Here is a 7,259-nt window from a genome sequence, read left to right on the forward strand (position 1 = left end):
CGAGATATACTTAGAGAGAGATAGAGTGATGAAGGTCGAGGGAGAGAGTACCATCAGTGTGTTCGAAGATAAAAGATCATTGTCGACATACAGGTAGCACGAGAGATACCTGAGAGACGATGAACGCGTATAGGTCCAGAGAGATGGTCCTATATAAGCATGAGTGATAGCTATATGAGACGAATATCTAGATTAAAGGGGATTCAAATATTTAAACTGGAGATCATGACATCGATAATATCATAACGCAAATTGGTGTATCAAACATGCATATTCATTTGAATTTGGGCACACGTGTAATGTTATATAGTTTATCAATATTGGTGATCCATAGATTCTTCAATTACAAACAATGCATGGTTTATATGCAATTAATGTCTAAATGGGATTACAATAGATGTTGCGTGTGTGAAACAAATTATACATGTTTGAGAAGTAAAAAAAACCCGCATGAAACACACATTAATTGGAGACAGTTAGCGAGGAATGCATACATTAGATTTCAACATAAAGTGGTTTCAAATATTTGAAAATCCAAATTGATGGATACTGCTGGATGGAGTCTTCCCCAACCTCTCCTTCTCCCCTTGCTGGATCAAGGCGTAGGAGACGTCACCGGGCTGTACGTGTGTTGAGCGCGGAGGTGCCGTCCGTTCGGCACTTGGATCATCGGTGATTTGGATGACGACGAGTACTACTCCATCAACCCCGTTCACTTGAAAGCTTTCACTTAGAGATCTACAAGGGTATGTAGATGCACTCTCCTTCCCCTTGTTGCTAGATTACTCCATAGATTGATCTTGGTGATGCGTAGAAAATTTTAAATTTCTGCTACGATCCCCAACAGTGGCATCATGAGCTAGGTCTATGCATAGTTTCTATGCATGAGTAGAACACAAAGCAGTTGTGGGCGTCGATATTGTCAATTTACTTGCCGTTACTAGTCTTATCTTGATTCGGCGGCATCGTGGGATGAAGCGGCCCAGACCGACCTTACACGTACGCTTACGTGAGACTGGTTCCACGAACTGACATGCACTAGTTGCATAAGGTGGCTAGCAGGTGTCTGTCTCTCCCACTTTAGTCGGATCGGATTCGATGAAAAGGGTCCTTCTGAAGGGTAAATAGAAATTGGCATATCACGTTGTGGTTTTCACGTAGGTAAGAAAGGTTCTTGCTAGAAACCTATAGCAGCCACGTAAAAACTTGCAACAACAATTAGAGGACGTCTAACTTGTTTTTGCAGCATATGCCTTGTGATGTGATATGGCCAAAAGGATGTGATGAATGATATATGTGATGTATGAGATTGATCATGTTCTTGTAATAGGAATCACGACTTGCATGTCGATGAGTATGACAACCGGCAGGAGCCATAGGAGTTGTCTTAATTTATCTATGACCTGCGTGTCAACATAAACGTCATGTAATTACTTTACTTTATTGCTAAAGCGTTAGCCATAGTAGTAGAAGTAATAGATGACGAGACAACTTCAAGAAGACACGATGATGGAGATCATGATGATGGAGATCATGGTGTCATGCCGGTGACAACGATGATCATGGAGCCCCGAAGATGGAGATCAAAAGGAGCAAAATGATATTGGCCATATCATGCCACTATTTGATTGCATGTGTTGTTTATCATGTTTTACATCTTATTTGCTTAGAACGACGGTAGCTTAAATAAGATGATCCCTCGTAATAATTTCAAGAAAGTGTTCCCCCTAACTGTGCACCGTTGCGAAGGTTCGTTGTTTCGAAGCACCACGTGATGATCGGGTGTGATAGATTCTAACGTTCGAATACAACGGGTGTAAGCCAGATTTACACACGTAATACACTTAGGTTGACTTGACGAGCCTAGCATGTACAGACATGGCCTCGGAACACGGAAGACCGAAAGGTCGAGCATGAGCCGTATAGAAGATACGACCAACATGAAGATGTTCGCCGATGTTGACTAGTCTGTCTCACGTGATGATCGGACATGGCCTAGTTGACTCGGATCATGTTTCACCTAGATGACTAGAGGGATGTCTATCTGAGTGGGAGTTCATTAAGTAATTTGATTAGATGAACTTAATTATCATGAACATAGTCTAAATTGTCTTTGCAAATATGTTGTAGATGAATAGCTCATGTTGTAGCTCCCTGTTTCAATACGTTCCTAGAGAAAGACCAAGTTGAAAGATATTGTAAGCAATGATACGGAAGACCGAAAGTGTCCTCACTGCTACACAGAAGGCTTACGTCCTTGATGCACCGCTCGATGTGCAAACCCCTACAACGTCGTTTGTGGATGTTGTGAACACCTGACAGACACATCCTGATGACTACTTGATAGTTTAGTGCACCATACTTTACGGCTTAGAATCAGGATTCCAATGACGTTTTGAACGCCATAGAACATATGAGATGTTCCAAGAGCTGAAATTGGGATTTCAGACTCATGCCCGTGTTGAGAGGTGTGAGACCTCTGACAAGTTCTTTTGCCAACAAGATGGAGGAGAATAGCTCAGCTAGTGAGCATGTGCTCAGAATGTCTGGGTGCTGCAATCACTTAAATCAAGTGGGAGTTAAACTTCCAGATAAGATAGTGATTGATAGAGTTCTCTAGCCACTATCACTAAGCTACTAGATCTTCGTGATGAACTATGACATGCAAGGGATAGAGTTGATCCCGGAGCTGTTTGCGGTGCTTAAGACCGCAAAAAGTAGAAATCAAGAAGGAGCATCAAGTGTTGATGGTTTAACAAGACCACTGGTTTCAAGAAGGGCAAGGGCAAGAAGGGAAACTTCATGGATGGCAAACCAGTTGCCGCTCTAGTGAAGGAACCCAAGGTTGAACCCAAACCCGAGACTAAGTGCTTCTATTGTAAGGGGAACGGTCACTGGTAGCGGAATTACCCCAAAAGCATGGTAGATAAGAAGGCTGGAAACTTCAACAAAGTATATACGTGTTATTAATGTGTACCTCACTAGTACTCCTGGTAGCACCTGGGTATTGGATACCGGTTCAGTTGCTATCATTGGTGACTTGAAGCAAAAGCTACGGACTAAACAGAGACTGGCTGAGGGCGAGGTGACGATGTGTGTTGGAAGTGTTTCCAAAGTTCATGAGATCACCATCGCACGCTCCATCTGCCTTCGGGATTAGTATTGAACCTAGATAAATGTTATCAGGTGTCTACGTTGAGCATGAATATGATTAGATCATGTTCATTGCAATACGGTCATTCATTTAAGTTAGAGAATAATGGTTATTCTACTTACATGAATGATACCTTTCATGGTCATGCACCCTATGTGAATGGTTCATTGAATCTCGGTCATGGTAATACACATGTTCACGCCAAAAGATGTAGAGTTAATAATGATAGTACCACTTTCTCGTGGCACTGCCGCTTAGGTCATATTGGCATAAGATGCATGAAGAAACTCCATGTCGATGGATGTTTGGAGTCACTTGATTTTGAATCACTTGACACATGCGAGCCATGCCTCATGGGCAGGATGACTAAGACCCCGTTTTCAGGTACAATGAAACGGGCAAGTGACTTGTTGGAAATCATGCATGCTGATGCGTGTGATCCAAAGAAAATTGAAGCATGCGGTGGATATCGCTGTTTTCTCATCTTCACTGACGATTTGGGTAGATATAGGTATATCTACTTAATGAAGCACAAGTCTGAAACATTTGAAAAGTTCAAGCAATTTCAGAGTGAAGTTAAGAATCATCATAACAATAAGATCACGTTCCTACAATCTGATCAAAAGGGGATTTTCTGAGTTATGAGTTTGGCAAATCACTTAAGACATTGTGGAATTGTTTCACAGTTGAAGCCACCTGGAACACCACAGTTGTAATGGTGTGTCCAGACGTCGTAATCGAACCTTATGAGATATGGTGCGATCTATGATGTCTCTTACCGATCTACCTTTTTCGTTTTGAGGTTATGCGTTAGAGACAGCTGCATTCACTTTAGATAGGACACCATCTAAGTCCGCTGAGACGACGTCATATGAACATTGGTTTGGCAAGAAACCAAAGTTGACGTTTCTTAATGTTTGGGGCTACGATGCTTATGGCTTCAGCCGGAAAAAGCTCAAACCCAAAGCGGACAAATACATCTTCATAGGATACCCAAAGGTAACACTTGGGTATACCTTCTATCTCAGATCCAAGGGCAAAAATGTTTGTCGCCAAGAATGGGTCCTTTCTCGAGAAGGAGTTTCTCTCGAAAGAATTGAGTGGGAGGAAGATAGAACTTGATGAGGTTGTTGAACCCTCACTTCAATCGGAGAGTAGTGCAACACAGAAAGATGTTTCTGTGGAACCTACGACTGTTGAAGAGGAAACTAATGATAGTGATCATGAAGTTTCGGATCAAGTTGATATCGAACCTCGTAGGTCGACAAGGATATGTACTACTCCTGAGTGGTACGGTGATCCTGTCTTAGATGTCATGTTGTTGGACAACAATGAACCTACGAACTATGGAGAAGCGATGGTGGGCCCGTATTCTGACAAATGGTTAGAAGCCATGAAATCCGAGATAGGATCCATGTATCAGAACAAAGTGTGGACTTTGGTGGACTTGCCCGTTGATCGGCAAGCCATTGAGATAAATGGATCTTTAATAAGAAGACGGACGTGGGCGGTATTGTTACCGTCTATGAATCTTGACTTGTGGCAAAGAGTTTTTCACAAGTTCAAGGAGTTGACTACGATGAGAATTTCTCACCCGCAGCGATGCTTAACTCCGTCGGAATCATGTTAGCATTAGTTGTATTTTTCGTTTATGAAATCTGACAGATGGATGTCAAAAACAAGTTTTCTTACCAGTTTTCGTAAGAAAGAGTTGTATGTGATACAATCAAAGTTTTGTCAATCCTAAGCGTGCTAAAAGGTATGCTGGCTCCAGTGATCCTTCTATGGACTAGAGCAAGTATCTCGGAATCGGAATATATGTTTTGATGGAGTGATCAAAGCTTTTAGGTTTATACAATGTTTGCTAGAAACTTGTATTTACAAGAAAGTGAGTGGGAGCACTACAACATTTCTAATAAGTATATGTGGATGACATATTGTTGATTCGAAATGATGTAGAATTTCTGGAAAGCATAAACGGTTGTTTGAAGAGTGTTTTTCAAAGGAAGACCTGGAAAAAGCTGCTTACGTATTGGGCATCAAGATCTATAGAGATAGATCAAAACGCCTGATGATACTTTCAAAGAACGCACACCTTGACATGTTTTTGAAGGAGTTCAAAATAGATCAGTCAAAGAAGGGGTTCTTACCTGAGTTGTAAGGTGTGAAGTTGAGTAAGACTCAAAGATTGACCACGGCAGAAGAAAGAGGAAGGACAAAGGTCGTCCCCTATGCTTTTATCATAGGCTCTATACAGTATGCCATGCTGAGTACCGCACCAGATGTGTGCCTTGCCACATGTCTGGCAAGAGGGTACAAAGGTGATCTAGGATCACCAGATAGCGGTCAAAATTATCCTTAGAGGAATAAGGAGATGTTTCCTGTTATGGAGGTGATAAAGAGTTCGACATAAAGAGTTACGTCGATGCAAGCTTAACACCTATACAGATAGCTCTGAGTAGAGATACCGGATACGTATAATGGAGCAATAATTTGGAATAGCTCCAAGTGGAATGTGGTAGCAGCATCTATGATATAAAGTTTTGCGAAATACATAGGGATCTGAATATGGCAAGACCCGTTGACTACAACCTCTCTCACAAGCGTAACATGATCAAACCCAGAACTCATTGAGTGTTAAATCACATAGTGATGTGAACTAGATTATTGAGTCTAGTAGACTCTTGGATGTTGGTCACATGGCGATGTAACCTGTGAGTGTTAATCACATGGCGATGTGAACTAGATTATTGACTCTAGTGCAAGTGGGAGACTGTTGGAAATATTCCCTAGAGGCAATAATAAATTGGTTATTATTATATTTCCTTGTTCGTGATAATCGTTTATTATCCATGCTAGAATTGTATTGATAGGAAACTCAGATACATGTGTGGATACATAGACAACACCATGTCCCTAGTAAGCCTCTAGTTGACTAGCTCGTTGATCAATAGATGGTTACGGTTTCCTGACCATGGGCATTGGATGTCGTTGATAACGGGATCACATCATTAGGAGAATGATGTGATGGACAGACCCAATCCTAAGCCTAGCATAAGATCGTGTAGTTCGTATGCTAAAGCTTTTCTAATGTCAAGTATCATTTCCTTAGACCATGAGATTGCGCAACTCCCGGATACCATAGGAGTGCTTTGGGTGTGCCAAACGTCACAACGTAACTGGGTGGCTATAAAGGCACACTACAGGTATCTCCGAAAGTGTCTGTTGGGTTGGCACGAATCAAGACTGGGATTTGTCACTCCGTGTAAACGAAGAGGTATCTCTGGGCCCACTCGGTTGGACATCATCATAATGTGCACAATGTGATCAAGGAGTTGATCACGGGATGATGTGTTACGGAACGAGTAAAGAGACTTGCCGGTAACGAGATTGAACAAGGTATCGGGATACCGACGATCGAATCTCAGGCAAGTATCGTATTGCTAGACAAAGGGAATTGTATATGGGATTGATTAAATCCTTGACATCGTGGTTCATCCGATGAGATCATCGTGGAGCATGTGGGATCCAACATGGGTATCCAGATCCCGCTGTTGGTTATTGACCGGAGAGTTGTCTCGGCCATGTCTGCATGACTCCCGAACCCGTAGGGTCTACACACTTAAGGTTCGATGACGCTAGGGTTATAGGGAAAGTATGTACGCGGTTACCGAAAGTTGTTCGGAGTCCTGGATGAGATCCCGGACATCACGAGGAGTTCTGAAGGTAAAGATTAATATATAGGAAGTATGGCTTTGGCCACCGGAAGTGTTCCGGGCATCACCGGTAGTGTACCGGGACCACCGGAGGGGTCCGGGGGTCCACCAGGTGGGGCCACCAGCCCCGGAGGCCTACATGGGCCAATAGTGGGAAGGGACCAGCCCCTAGGTGGGCTGGGGCGCCTCCCACCAATGCCCAAGGCGCCTCCAAGAGGGGAAGGGGGCAAACCCTAGGGCAGATGGGCCCTAAGGCCCACCTTAGGTGCGCCTCCCCCTCTCCCCCTTGTGGCTGCCACCCTAGATGGGATATAGGGCTGCCGCCACCCCTAGGGAGGAAACCCTAGTTGGGGGCGCAGCCCTCCCTCTCCCCCTATATATAGTGGAGG

Source organism: Triticum aestivum, chromosome 7A, assembly GCF_018294505.1.
Source record: "Triticum aestivum cultivar Chinese Spring chromosome 7A, IWGSC CS RefSeq v2.1, whole genome shotgun sequence".
NCBI lineage: Eukaryota > Viridiplantae > Streptophyta > Magnoliopsida > Poales > Poaceae > Triticum > Triticum aestivum.